The sequence below is a fragment of the Sus scrofa genome, chromosome 9 (assembly GCF_054392235.1).
Source record: "Sus scrofa isolate SSC_HxYL_T2T_F1_AM1 chromosome 9, Sscrofa_HxYL_maternal_Yorkshire_Landrace_v2.0, whole genome shotgun sequence".
NCBI lineage: Eukaryota > Metazoa > Chordata > Mammalia > Artiodactyla > Suidae > Sus > Sus scrofa.
The window spans coordinates 130,196,009-130,210,678 of NC_139391.1; the positions used below are offsets into that span (position 1 = coordinate 130,196,009).

Consider the following 14,670-nt stretch of genomic DNA (forward strand, 5'->3'; position numbering starts at 1 on the left):
TCTGTTATAGCAACTTCAACAGACGAAGATGACCACAACCATCAGATACTCTTGAAGTGCAGCATCCCAGGGATGGCATATATTTAATCATTTCACATTTGCTGATATGGGCCACACATGCAGTTAAGATGGACTCATAAAAGGAGAGACCTCCTAAGTTCAATATAAACCCCATCCTCTTCTCTTTGAGGAACAGATAATTGTCTATCTCAGTTTTTTTAAATTGTGGTAAAATACATATAAGATTTTCCATTGCAGTCATTTTAAGTCTACAGTTCAGTGGCATTAAGTCCATTCACATGCTGTGCAACCATCACCATCATCTATTTCTAGAACGATTTCATCCTCCCATACTGAAACTCTGTACTCATTAAAGAATAAATCCACAATTTCCCCTCCCCCCAGGTAACTATCGTTTTATTTTTTGTCTTTTTTTTTTTTAATTTGGCTACTACAGGTATCCCATATAAATAGAAGTATGTATTTGTTTGCTCCCAAGCTTATTTTCACAATATTTGGTAACCCCATCTTGAAATGACCTTCTTGCTTCTCCTTCACTCCTTTTCTCAAAACTCTTTCTATCCTTCAAGACCCAATACCAAGATTTTCCAGTTGTTTCCTCCATGAAGACCTTTCCCTGTTCTGAACTCAGAGTGTTCAATTCCCTTGTTCACTTGGCCCTTGTATATACTGTCTGGGGCTACTTCTTGAGTTAGTCTGTATTAACTGTCATTTTGTAAGTGATTGTCTGCTCTCTCCAACCAGATTGTGACCTCTTGAAGGCAGAGACTGAATGTACCCATGCTTTTCTTTTTATCCTCCACAACCAAGCCTTCTACACAATAGACTCTCAGTAAGTACTTGGCAAATTCCCTGCTCCCCTTTAGGAAAGTTGCATAAGCCAGCTGTATAATCAAGAAGCTCTTGCTTAAGCCTGATCACATTCTCTGGTTGAAACTTCACTTCTTTTTTTCTTTCTTTTTTTTTTTTTTACTTATTTGATCTTCCCTGAAATGAAGAACAGATGCCCAGTGTCCTCATTAAACCCGTATCTATACTTGAAAAAGGTTAATGCATCTCTCTTGGTTTCTGCTTTTCCAAGCTAAGCCAAGATAATAAGGCAGAACCACTGTATTTACACAACACCTTTTCCTAAGAATCCCATAACATTTCCCTCACATTGAGATCAGTTCTTTCTAGTAGTTAAAAGCCAGCAAAAGTTTCACAGTCTGTGAAGCAATTCCTCTTTTGTTAAGAAAAAAAGTCATAGTTGGAAATTCCGGAGCCTATGGTAAGCCTTAATTTTTTTCCAAAAAAAACCTCCTTTATTGGTCTGGTTTAATAGCTACTGGTATCCAGAGGATAACGTGAGCGCGCGTGCACGTGCACACACACACACACACACACACACACACACACACACACACACACTCTCATACACACCTGACCCCCTTTTTACAGGCTTAACCACAGTTGTGCATACTATTGGATCACTTCTAAAATCAGAACAGAGGCTTACAGAAAATAATCCAAAAAGGTCAAGGATTGTAATTTTGTATACTAAGATCTAAAATGTAGCAACGGCAGCATGTGGCTTAGCCTCTGAGTATTGCTGATTAAGTGACTAGTAAAAGATTTTAGCAACTAGGGTTTTTCTAATGATGAAATATTGCTCTTATATAGTTGATACTAGTAAATTTAACTCAAGTAATTATGAGAAATGGTATGTATTCCAACCCAATTTTTCTTCCCCTGACTCTAGTATGAGACACAGAGCTCAGACCTCTGGGGAAGTGAGAAGCAGCTGGAGCTGCGTACTTTGGTAATGATGCCCAGGTTCCCATCTTGGGTGACGTGTCTGCAGTCATGTGGAGGCACAGATGTGAGAGAGATTAATGTGCTCGCTTAAAATATCCCGAAACATCGGGAAAATTGATTTGAACCTCAGAAAGTCTGCGAGCTAGTTGAGGTTAATTAGTATTTGGTTTGCTGACATGGCTTGTTAAGGGGTTTCATAGAAACCATAGAAAGAGTAATGGTTGGATGAAGGGCAGGGCACTCCCAGGGCACCCGCAGGGAGCAGCTCTATGACTGTTTCATGGGATTTCTTTTCTTTTTTTTTTTTTTTTTTTTTTTTTTTTTTTTTTTTTTTGTCTTTTTGCCATTTCTTGGGCCGCTCCCGCGGCATATGGAGGTTCCCAGGCTAGGGGTCGAATCGGAGCTGTAGCTTCCAGCCTACGCCAGAGCCACAGCAACGCAGGATCCGAGCCGCGTCTGTGACCTACACCACAGCTCACGGCAACGCCGGAACCTTGACCCACTGAGCAAGGGCAGGGATCGAACCCGCAACCTCATGGTTCCTAGTCGGATTCGTTAACCACTGCGCCACGACGGGAACTCCGGATTTCTTTTCGATTTGGTTATGGTTTTAAAGGTCTGAGGGAAATTAAGAAATGTTAGGCCTGCTTCAGATTGGTTTATAAAACACTCACACAGTGTGTAATAATGCTTAATGAAGAAATTGTATATTTTACCACAACAGTTTTGATAGCAGTTGTAAACATGCAAGTTGGGAGGAGCTGGCGAGTAAGCTCTGTGGCGGCACCCAGACCCCTCCACGATCAGAAGAGAGAGCCGTCTGGGACCCATGGCATTAAGAAATGAAGTATTTGACCCTTGAGTGTGGGGTCGCCACAAAGGAAAGCTTGTGGGGATAAAAAGGAAAAAAATCTTCTCTATGAAAAAAGAGCAGAGGGGATACTTAGAGTCGGTTAAAAATAAGAGTGCTGAGAAAAATAGCATTTTCTCTCTGCTAAAGGTAAATATACAGTTATGGTCTTTTTCTTCCACTTTGAAGTTCAAGAACCAATGCAGCCTCCTGGGCAACTGTGGACAGGCCAGGCTCTTTTATAATATACATACACATATTCGTCCATTTAGTCATCCAGTCACCATTCACTAACCATTTGTCCAAAATCATTTATCAGAGACCTGTCATATTTCAGGCACAGGTTATGATGAGGAATAAGAAGTTTTTCAGCTGGAAAAAGTCCAGTCTGCTAGAGGGAGGCATAAACAAGTAGATGGTTAGGGTAAATATACTGAGTGTTATACTGGACTTGACAAGGTAGCTGTGGGCACACAGAAAAAAGATTCCATGACTTCTCTGGGGTTGCCTGAGAAGAGTTCACAGAAAGTGACTTCGTTTTTTAATTTTATTGGAGTATAGTTGACTTACAATGTTGTGTTATTTTCAGGTGCACAGCACAGTGAATCAGTTATATATATACTCATAACGATTCTTTTCAGATTCTTTTCCCATATAGGGTATCACAGAACACTGAGTAGCGCTCCCTGCGCTGTTCAGGAGGTGCTTGTTAGTTATCTATTTTATATATAGTGATGTGTGTATGTTAATCCCGGCCCTCCATGTTTCCCCTTTGGTAGCCATAAATTTGATTTCAAAATCTGTTTCTTTTTCTTTTTTTTTTTTTTTTGTCTTTTGTTGTTGTTGCTATTTCTTGGGCCGCTCCTGCGGCATATGGAGGTTCCCAGGCTAGGGGTCCAATCGGAGCTGTAGCCACTGGCCTACATCACAGCCACAGCAACGTGGGATCTGAGCTGCGTCTGCAACCTACACCACAGCTCAGGGCAACGCCGGATCGTTAACCCACTGAGCAAGGGCAGGGACCGAACCCGCAACCTCATGGTTCCTAGTCGGATTTGTTAACCACTGCGCCATGACGGGAACTACTGTTTCTGTTTCTTAAGTAAGATCTTTCATATCATTTTTAATAGGTTCCACACATATGTGATATCATATGATGTTCATCTTTCAGAAAGTGATATCTGAGGTGGGTTTTGAAGGATGAATGAGAGTTCAGGGTAAGAGAGTCAGAGTAAGAGAAAGAAAGTCCCATTTGGGGAAGGGCATGCAGAGGACAGGGAACGGCATTAGAGCAATGGGGTAGAGGGCCAGGTGTGGAATGCGCAGGCCCAGTGGTGAGGGAGAGCTGAAACAGACCACAACCGGCGAGAAGACATTGGTCCTGCAATTCACAGGCCAGAAGGCACAAGTGCAGCCCATAGGCCCTCCTGCCGTCTCTCTCTCTCTCTCTCACACACACACACACACACACACACACACAAACCCCTCCATTGGTTAACTCTCTCTCTGCTCTGTCCCCTAGAACCCAGCTTCCTAGGAACCACACTGTACACAGTACTTTGTAGAGGACCCAACATTGGTTTTGAGGCATGAGGATGACGTACACACATTATCCCCAGCCTGCAAGTTCACCAAGTCAGGCCTCGGTCTGACTCAGGTCCTACTCGGTCTCCTGTGAAAACCTAGCACATAGAAGGCCCTCCTTAAACATTTGCTCCATGAATAAATGGACTAATCAAGTGAGGCAAAGTGGAGAATGGACTAGCACAGGAGGAGGCTACTGTCAGAGCACCTACAGGGCTGTTGTAAGAATCTGGGTGAGTGATCAAGTGGGGTTGGAGAGGAAAAGCCCGAATTTAGGAGTTCCCGTCATGGCGCAGTGGTTAACAAATCCGACTAAGAACCATGAGGTTGCGGGTTCGATCCCTGCCCTTGCTCAGTGGGTTAACGATCCGGCGTTGCCATGAGCTGTGGTGTAGGTTGCAGACGCGGCTCGGATCCTGCGTTGCTGTGGCTCTGGCATAGGCCTGTGGCTACAGCTCCGATTGGACCCCTAGCCTGGGAACCTCCATATGCCGCGGGAGCGGCCCAAGAAATATCAAAAAGACAAAAAAAAAAAAAAAAAAAAAAAGCCCGAATTTAGACCAGCGCTTTCCAATAGAATTTCTGCAGTGAGGAAAATGTTTTATTCTGCACTCGTTACACTAGACACTAGCCACAGGTGGCTCTCGAGTACTTGAAAGGGGGCTGTTGAGACTGAAAAACCTAACGTTTAATTTAAATTGAAATCGCAACATGTGGCTATTGGCTACCATTTTGAACAGCACAAGTCTAAAGTTTCTGTGACAGAATCAAACAAACTGTTTACAAATTAAATGTATTCAAAAATTCAGTTAACAGGTATTTATTGATTGTTTACTGGGTTCTGGAGGAGAAATGGGGGCCAATCTGCAGCAGTTGTGTGCACCAGGCCAACGTCCTTAGACTTTGTAATAAAGAGTGGAGAAGGATGGACAAGCTCTTTTAGCAGGTTTGGTCAAGGAGACCTGTCTGAAAAGTGACAAGCTGAGAGCTGGATGATGAGAACGTTATATGGATTAAGGAAGAAAAAAAAAAACAAAGACCCCCCAAAAGAACTACAACAATCATTAAAGAAGAAAAGCAATATAAAATTCAGCACTGAAAGCAGGAAGGTAGCTGCACTATCTGAAAGTCTGACTCACTCATTTTCTGTCTCCAGAAAGGAAATTGAAGCCCAGAGAGGTAAACAGACTTACCTATGGTCACACAGCTAGGTAGTAACCTAGCTGGGAACAGACTTAACCTCCTAACTTCCAACTCCACACCCTGCTGAGTAAGTCTGAATCTCATTTTTCTTGTTAGTAAAAAGGGTTATTATAAAAATGAAAAATGTGACACAAAGTATTAGAAATTGCAGCCATCTTTATTATTGGATTTGTTTTAATTCTACAATGTTCCTCTCAAGTAATTATTAATAATAACTAGTAATATTTTAGTAATACAAAAGCATAATACACAAAATTTAGTAATTTAATAATGCAAAAAGCACAAGAAAGGCAATGGACATTCAACTCCTGACTTGTTTTAGTTGTCATTGTCTGGGCTAAATCTCAGCTTTGGGCCTGCCTGTCATTTACTGAGAGGTACTACCTATCATTTGCTGTGAGGAAGGAAATAACCAGCCTCTCTCCTGCTGGCCTTGCAGCCCCACCTCGTTCAGTGGTGGCAAGTCTCACCGATCTAAGATACTTATGAAAAGAGAAGACAGGAGACTTTGGTTTTCCCAACAGGCAGAGCTGTCATCAAGCTCCTTATGGAAAGCTGCAGGAGACGGGGGCTGAAAGGAAAATGAAGGCTGAGTTCCTCTTGTGCCTCAGTGGGAAACAAATCTGACTAGTATCCAGGAGGATGCAGGTTGGATCCCTGGCCTTGCTCAGTGGGTTAAGGACCCAGCATTGCCATGAGCTGTGGTGTAGGTCACAGACGCAGCTCAGATCCCACGTTGCTGTGGCTGTGATGTAGGCCTGTGGCTACAGCTCCTATTTGACCCCTAGCCTGGGAACCTCCATATGCCTCGAGTGCAGCCCTAAAAAGATAAAAAAAGAAAAAAAGAAAGAAAGTGAAAGAAAATGAAGGCTTTAACACATGTGAAAGTTGAAATGATGAAAAGAGTGCCCTAAAAATACATGACCCAGGAAAGGATTCTCTGCCTTCAGGATTAGGCCTCCATTTAGTTACTCATCTTTTTATATGTACTCCCTTCCCACCACACCTCTGCCCTTTGAGCTTACATTTTTGTAAATATTCAAATAGGACAAACAATATGATGAGTAAGACCCTAGCTTTGCCAGAGACACTGCTGAAATATACATGTTGGCTCTCCTTGACTTCTCTGTGTCATTTGAGTTTGGGACCACAGCTTTGGCCTTCAACCCAGGAGCTTTGACTCGGAGTTCACACTCTATCTGTTTTGTTGTATTACATCTGAATTTGATGACTTTGGAGCCACCTGTGCAATTATCGTTAGTCAGTAGTTTCACATGACTATTGCGTGATCGCCAGAGTAACACTGACAGTGAGGCTTCGAACAACTGCAGGTTACATGTGAATGAGTGACCTGAGAACCACATCTGAGACTCACTGCCCACTGCCTCATCACTCCAACCCCACATGGCCAGGGCCAGAACCCTCTCCCCAGACAGCAGCCCCATCACCTCCCATCAATCCTGAGCAGCAGTGGCCGTCAGGATAATGCACCTTCCAGCCCTCTGGTGTTCCCAGTGCACCTTGCAGTGGACACGGTGACATACCTGGAGCCACAGAGGCAGAGGGTCCAAGTCATTGACCTGAATCTAAACAGGTGTAGAATCAACTACAGATGTAATAAATTCATTTGAGTAATAAAAAAATAAATAAAAAATAAAATTTGGTGGGAAAAAATAAAATAAAATAAACAAGGTGTAGATTCCATTAACCCTCTCTACCACTTAGTTAAATCTGGTCCAATTATTTAATTTCTCTGAGCTTCCATTTCCTCAAATGTGAAGCTTTAATAATGTCTAACCCACAGGATGCTAAAGAACTTAAAATTTTTATTGTTGTATATGAAAGTGCTTTGAAAGTAAAAAGCACTACTCAAATGAGCACAAGGTATTATTCAGTAGTCTGTACTACACATTGTTTTTGTGGAAAAAATAAAACTGAAATATTACATTCACATCTAGCCAGTATTTTATAATTAATTTAAATGGAGTATAACTTTAAAACACCATGAATCACTCTATTGTATACGTGTAACTCACATAATATTGTACATCATCTCTACTTCAATAAATTAGATTCACATCACTTTCATTCATCCATCATCCATCCATCCATTCATTAGACAACCAGTCTGGGCCAGGCACTCTGTCAAGTGCTTGGTAATTATATGATTGTGAATTATATGGGGATATCATTTCTCCATTTATGGGAGAGAACGTTGTAAGCCAATGATCATGCAAATACATTTGTAGTTGCAAAGTGTTCTAGGTGCCATGAAGGGGAATGCGACTGTAGATACCAGTGGGGGCCATGGAAATGAGCCTTGGTTGAGTTGACTGATGCGAAGCAAGGCCCTTCTAGCCAACAGCAAGTGCAGAGGGGAGGCCTCAAGACAGGAGCGCACGTGGCAGATTCAGGGAGGTCCTCCGGGCTGAAACACAAGGAAGGAGAGGGATTGTGTTGCCAAAATCTGGCAGGCAGATGCCTCCTGGGATTCTCTTATCTTAAAGGGAGCTAAGAAGGGTGAGGTTAGTGGAGGAAATATAAATAGAAGTTGTAAGACTGAGAGAGTGAACTTACTAGAGAAATGTAGTCATATGGCCCATGTAAGTTGAGACAGGAGAAATTCATAAAGATTCTAACCTATCAAGTTGTGAGAATTTTTACAGCAATGTTCAGGATTTAGACACAAGACATACATTAATTTTTAATTGTTTAATTGTGATTTCCACTTCACACTGTTCTTTATAAACATACTTCTGCATGTTCGTAGTCCATAAACGTGTTGTTTTATGAGCTGTATAGTATTCTATGGTGGTTTCCATCATGGTATTTTTGGCCCTTATCAGACTTTTGTGCTTTTTCATTCTTTGTAGTTTTTTCCCTTAAAAAGAGCGTGGCTGGGAATATCTGTGTCTTCTTTCGAGTTATTTTATTGGGTTATATTCCCCTTGTGGGTCATTTCTCTGCTTGTCAGACGGCCACTTTGATGCTGACCATCTTCTGCTGTGTCATGCTTCACTTGCCCTGCCTGGATGGGAGCAAATTCCCAGGGTACCAGCTGCTTCGGGGAGCGGGGAGCAGGGGGCAGTGGCAGGCAAGAGGAGGATTTTCCTCATTGGGCCTACAGAGAAGACAGGTTGTTGTGGTAACGAGTTTTTTCCTCTAGGATGTTGCCTCCATTGAGATTTTTTTTTCTGTACTCAGAACCTATATGGCCCTTAGCCTGAGGACTCACTCACTCTCCTCCCTCACTGCTGTTTCCCCCAAGGGCCTGTTAAGTTCCTGATGAGTATTGTATGTGGAACAAAAAGGTGCAAAGGTAGTGGCAATGAATTAAATTGTCATTAACAAGAAGTGATTATGAGAAGAGGCATAAAATCTCTGTGGCTGAAACTGAAAGTTATAATTACATCATCTAAGGCGAATGGTTCCCCAAGTACCCACATTTTTACTTATTCCTTTATTAAATATGTCATTCTAAATTTCTAGAGGTGGTTGAGAAATTAGTCAGGGACCAACCCTACCAGGTCAAGCAGGTATTAGGGAAATTCATCCAACAAATATATTTTCCTTGCCTGGTCACAGCTCATCTGCTCATCTAATCCAGCATATCTCTTCAGTATTTTAATTTATTTTTATTTTATTTATTTATTTATTTTTGTCTTTTTTCTTTTTAGGGCTGCACCCGTGGCATTTGGAGGTTCCCAGGCTAGGGGTCTAATCGGAGCTGTAGCCACCAGCCTATGCCACAGCCACAGCAACACCAGATCCAAGCCGTGTCTACAAACTACACCACAGCTCACGGCTTATTTTATTTTTAAATGTTTAAAATTGAAGTATATTTGATTTACCATATTGTGTTAGTTTCAGGTGTACGCAGTAGTGACTCAGTATTTTTGCAGATTATATTCCATTATAGGTGGTTATGAGATAATGGGCCTCCCTATGCCTTGGGGCTTATCTGCTTTATATGCAGTGGTTTGTAGCTGTTAATCCCATACCCCTAATTTGTCCCTTCCCAACCCCCCTCCCCCTTTTGGTAACCACCACAAATTTTTTTTTTATTGTTATTTCCCCAATACAATTTTTTTCCTACTCTACAGTGTGGTGACCCAATTACACATACATGCATACATTCTTTTTTCTCACATTTTCATGCTCCATAATAAGTGACTAGACATAGTTCTCAGTGCTACACAGCAGGATCTCCTTGCTAATCCATTCCAAAGGCAATAGTTTGCATTTATTAACCCCAAGCTCCCAATCCATCCCACTCCCTCCCCCTCCCCCTCGGCGACCACAAGTCTATTCTCCAAGTCCGTAATTTTCTGACCACCACAAGTTTGTTTTCTGTATCTGTGAATCTGTTGAATGTTTTATGTCTATATTTACTTGTATTATTTTTTAGATTCCACATATAAGTGATACCACGTAGTGTTTATCTTTTACTCTCTGACTTACGTCACTAAGCATGATATTCTCTAGGTCCATCCACATTGCTGCAAATGGCAGTATTTCATTTTTGAAGGCTAAGTAATATTCCATTTGTGTATGTTTATATGTATGTATGTATGTGTGTGTATATGTGTGTGTATATATGTATTCCACATCTTCTTAATTTGGTCAGAAAGTTAATAGACTAAAACAATAACTGAACTTATTTGATTTGGGACAAGAATAGAGTTTAAGTTCAGTTCTTTGGGAAAAAAAAATCTCAATTCCCTGTGTCAAATATAACATCATATAATAATTTAGGCTAAAGTTCTTGAAAACTGGGGAATATGTGCCAAAAGTTTTCTCTATTTTATCAAAGAAAAAGAAGACAAAATTAGAACATAATAACCATAAGAATAATTTATCTTCTTTCTCAAAAAGAATATGTAAGAGGGGAGACAAGCTCCTGATGGAGTTTTAGCCATTTCTGTCAGAACCACCATCACTTATTGTCAGTGACATCTGTAGTTAGTAATGATGGCGAGACTATTAACATGCAGCACCTATGGAGTTCTTACTGTGTGCCAATCATCATGCTTTACAACCTATCCTCTCACCACTGAGGTGGGTTTTGTCAGGATCACAAAGCGGGTGAGTGATGGACTCACATTCCCTGCTCTCATCTGTCCTCTAGGCGTGGATATGGTGCCTGGAGGCAGTGCAGGGTAGCAGGACAAGACCATGCCCAGGGTTAGAGCGTGGAGACTTCCTGGTCATGTTAGCCTCTAGTCTGTTAGGTAAGTTTAGGAGAGTCACATAAACTCCTTGAGGTTTTGTTTTCTGTAAAGCAGAAGGAACTGCTGTTTTCTTCTAACTCCCAGTGTGAAGGCATGCTACATAATAGCTGTGAAAGCTTTTTGGCAACCAACCATAAAGTCTTACAAAAGTAGAAAGGACTTATTATTTTGTATGGTGATCCCTATGATGATATGGTAAGATGCTCATATGAGACATGCAGTAGCTGACCCTCGGAAGAGTCAAATTCAGTTGTCACATCCAGTGAAGCTGTGCTTCAAAATGAATCACTTGATATGCTAGCATGCTAGGGAATCAGATAATTCACAGCCAGGCAGCAGGAATCATGTATGTCATGCATATGACTTGATGATGTGGTGACGGATGTATTCAAAGCATCACCAGGCTAAGCAGATCTCCTTCTAGGAAAGCTAATGTCTGTGGGAGGTTGCATGTAGCAGCTGCAGGTCAGTAATGGATCATAACAGATCATGAGGTAAATCTTTATACGACTGAGGGGTGGAGCAGGAGTCAGGGGTTCTTCAGAGTGATCTTGCTAACATTACCCTGACTCAAGTTCTTTCAGTGCCTTGAGCATTCACCACATCTCAGGTCTTGGTTTCTAGATGATGGGGTACCTTCATAGCTGATCCTGGCAGCAGGGTGTGGAGGCAAGGAAGACATGTCATCCATACTTCATATAATCCCAGTGGACTGGTAGATCTCAAACTCCAGGGAAGCTGCAGTCTCTTAGAATACCTGTCCAAAGGCAGATTTCTGGGTTCCGTTCCCAGAGATCATTATCCCATTTGTCTAGGGCGGGGCCCCAAACCACATTCAGACTCTTAAGTAACCATTGCAGATAATGTATCATTTCCATTTTGGGGGAGGGGGTGGAATGTAGCAGAGAAGGACCCTGAATGACTGTTATTATAATAAACATTAAAAAGCTAGTATTTACTGAGCACTTGCTATGAACCAGGCACTCTTCTATACATGAACTACTATAATACATAAAGTGCTATATATAAATTAACTCATTTAATCCTCACCATGAGATAAGTAATAATATTTTCTCCGTTTTACAAATAGAGTAATGGAGGCACAGATTGCTTAAGAAGATGCTGGCATCTATGAGATCATGTCTTGGTCTCATAGTAACATGTAAAAATATTAATATCTCAGAAGAACTTTCTAGGAAAAGGTCGATGGCTCAAAACCCACCCTGAGGGAGAGTTATTACTCCTATAGCTTAGGATTCTAATATTAAAATATGTGTCAGCCTGGTAACTTAGGATAAGGATGAAGCTTAGGGAAATTGCTGACTCACAATCTGCTTCACAGTATCCAAACATTGGGACTGGAGACCATGAAGCTCAGTAGTTAAATTTTGTTTATAGAGCCTTGGCCTCTAATGTACAAGTTGCCCTTCTCCCAACCAGCTTTCTCTTTGGTGGAGTCCTTTGAAATGCCGCAGGTCTCATACTTGCCTATCAGGTTTATAGGAGAAGTTTTAAAGCCCCTGCTAATCCAAGTATAATGCTAACCATCTATGGACAGTTAGCTCATTTAATTAGAGCCCATTAAGAATGAAGATGAACTCACTGAACCCTGCATTGACTCTCTGTTAACAAAAGAATTCACTGGAGTTTTCCTTTTCCTTGGCTAAGAAAAGCAAAGAGGCAGGAGCCTTGGAAGACCCTCTCAACTGGTGTCGTTCCTGGGGACAAACAGGCCATCCCAAAGAGAAGGTAGTACTGGAATGGCTGGTTAGAAATGATCTTTCCTGGTCCAATTACGTGCCATGATTTAAAGAACCTCGAAGATGGCTGATCATTGCTTAATGTTTTTGAAACTCCAGAGTTCCAGGCCTATATTTCCAAGAGCCTGACTACTCAAACATTCCATTTGATTGCTCTGCCAGCATCCCTTCCCCAAAATGTATCCCACACCAAATCCATCATGCTCCCCACCAAGTGCCTCTTCTCCAGATGAAGCTGTTTCTGTTCCTGATCACACCATTCTCCCAGTCCAGGCTCAGAACCGCAGTCATCTTTGAATGTACCCTCCCTGGATAGTCACAGAGAAATTCACAGATTTTCTCAGCTTTACTTTTGCTCTTCCAACACTCTCATCACTGTCAGATCCCTTCTTACCTCATGGTGTCTGGACCCCCCCTGAAACCTAATATTTCCCTTCTTTGTTCATCCTGTGGCTTCTTCCCACAGTGGCTCTGGAAAATTGAAACCATATCATTCTTGAGCTCAAAACGTCTCCATGCTTTTTACTGCCTACTGAAAGGCTCTGCACCCAATTCCAGTGTGTGTGTGTGTGTGTGTGTTGTCGGGGGATGGGGAGCAGTGGGCAAGGTAGACATTCCACCCACACCACCAAGCAATTCTTGGATGCCAGCTGCATATCCTGTAATTCAACTCAATTTTGACTCACTCTCTACCTGGCAATAGCATCAGATTCCACAGGGCTCAGTCTCACAAGATGTCCCCCACTTCAGATGTCAATTGCAAATCCAGGTTGTCACCTGTACTTCTGACCAGCTGGCTAGAAATCAGGTTTCCACAACCCCATCCTGAGGTCTGATTAATTTTTTAGAGCAGTACACAGGACTCAGGAAGCCCGTTGACTCACTAGATCAAAAGTTCATCACCAAGGATATTAAAAGATATGAATCAAGAGCCGTATAAAGAGCTACACAGGGTGAGGTCCCTAACAAAGGTGCTTCTGTGCTCGTGGCGTTTGGGCCAGGCATGGTGGCATGTGAATGTGCTCTGGTTCACCAGTCTGGAAGCTCACCAAAACCTGACCTTGTGAATGTTTCTAGAGGCTTCGTCTTCTAGGCATGATTGATTAAATCACTGACCACTGACTGACTGGACTCAGTCTCCAGCCCCTCTCCCCAACCCCAACCTGGAGGGTGAAGAGGTTTAGCCCTCTCATCATGTGGTTGGCTACCATGGCAAAAGGCCCCCATCCTTAGGTTACTTAGAGCCTTCCTTATTAACATAACAAAATGTACCTTTATTACTCTCAATATTCAGGAATATTCAAGGATTTTAGGAGCTCTGTGCCTGAAACAAAATGAAGGGCATATGTATATTTCTTACTGTAAATAGCAATATCACACCTACTAAATAAAGTTCAGGTTTACAAAATTCAAAGTCAGATGTACAAGACCTCCCATGATTTTACTCTGAAATTTGTCTAGCTTTGCTTCCTAATAGTTATTTTAAATGTTTTGTTGACTGGGGACAGGAGGCACAATGCCTAGGATTCAGAAAATGTTTTTGTTTCTTTTAAAATCAAAACAAATGAATATTATCCAGCTTGGATTCTATTCACATTTATACCACCACTGTTATAGAACACAATTTTAAATATCTTTTTATGAAGGAAGGAGTTAATGAAAAAAATACCTAGGGTCCTTAAAAGTTATAGTGCAACCCTGGCTTTTCATTCATCCAACCAGTAAATATTAATTAAGCTCCTACTGTTTTTCAGGCACTGAGCAAACAGATGTGAGAGCTCTGTTATTAGAGACTTTAGATGCTGTTAGACACTTAAACAAAGATATTGACAAAATGATTATAAGCTATGATATGATTTAAAAGAGGGGCACCGAGAGAGATAACATTGGCAAGAAGGAGTCCTGCTTGCAGAGGTGGTGGTCAGATTTTCTGAGGAGTTGACATAATCTGAGTTGAAGGATAAGGAGCTAGTCATGCACAGAGAAGCAGAAGGAGCATTCCAGTGTAATCCCCGTAATGAGACTTGGGAATCTGTGCCATTGCTGTTTTCTGAATGCTCTTCATGAAGGAGCCCCTGGTTTTGGTGACATCCTTTTCAGATGACAAAACTAAAACAATTTAGCCAGAAGTTTGATGTCCTTCATTCAAGGGAAGACAGTGCATGAACTGGAGAAGTACAGGGATCTGCCAGGGGGCTTGGGGGGAAGAGTGAGTTCTACAGAG

General features: G+C 41.8%; 1 long non-coding RNA gene across 3 annotated transcripts in view; it reads left to right on the forward strand.

Annotated features, from left to right (window-relative positions):
- Positions 1-14,670, forward strand: part of LOC106505031 (uncharacterized) — a 250,221-nt gene that overhangs the window by 25,344 nt on the left and 210,207 nt on the right. Inside the window, exons 3-4 of one of the 3 annotated variants that reach the window (XR_014816505.1) lie at positions 766-853; positions 5,409-5,522. The exons of the other annotated variants lie outside the window; for them this stretch is intronic. This is a non-coding gene — a long non-coding RNA (uncharacterized LOC106505031). The remainder of the gene's footprint in view (positions 1-765; positions 854-5,408; positions 5,523-14,670) is intronic. 3 annotated transcript variants of the gene reach the window in all.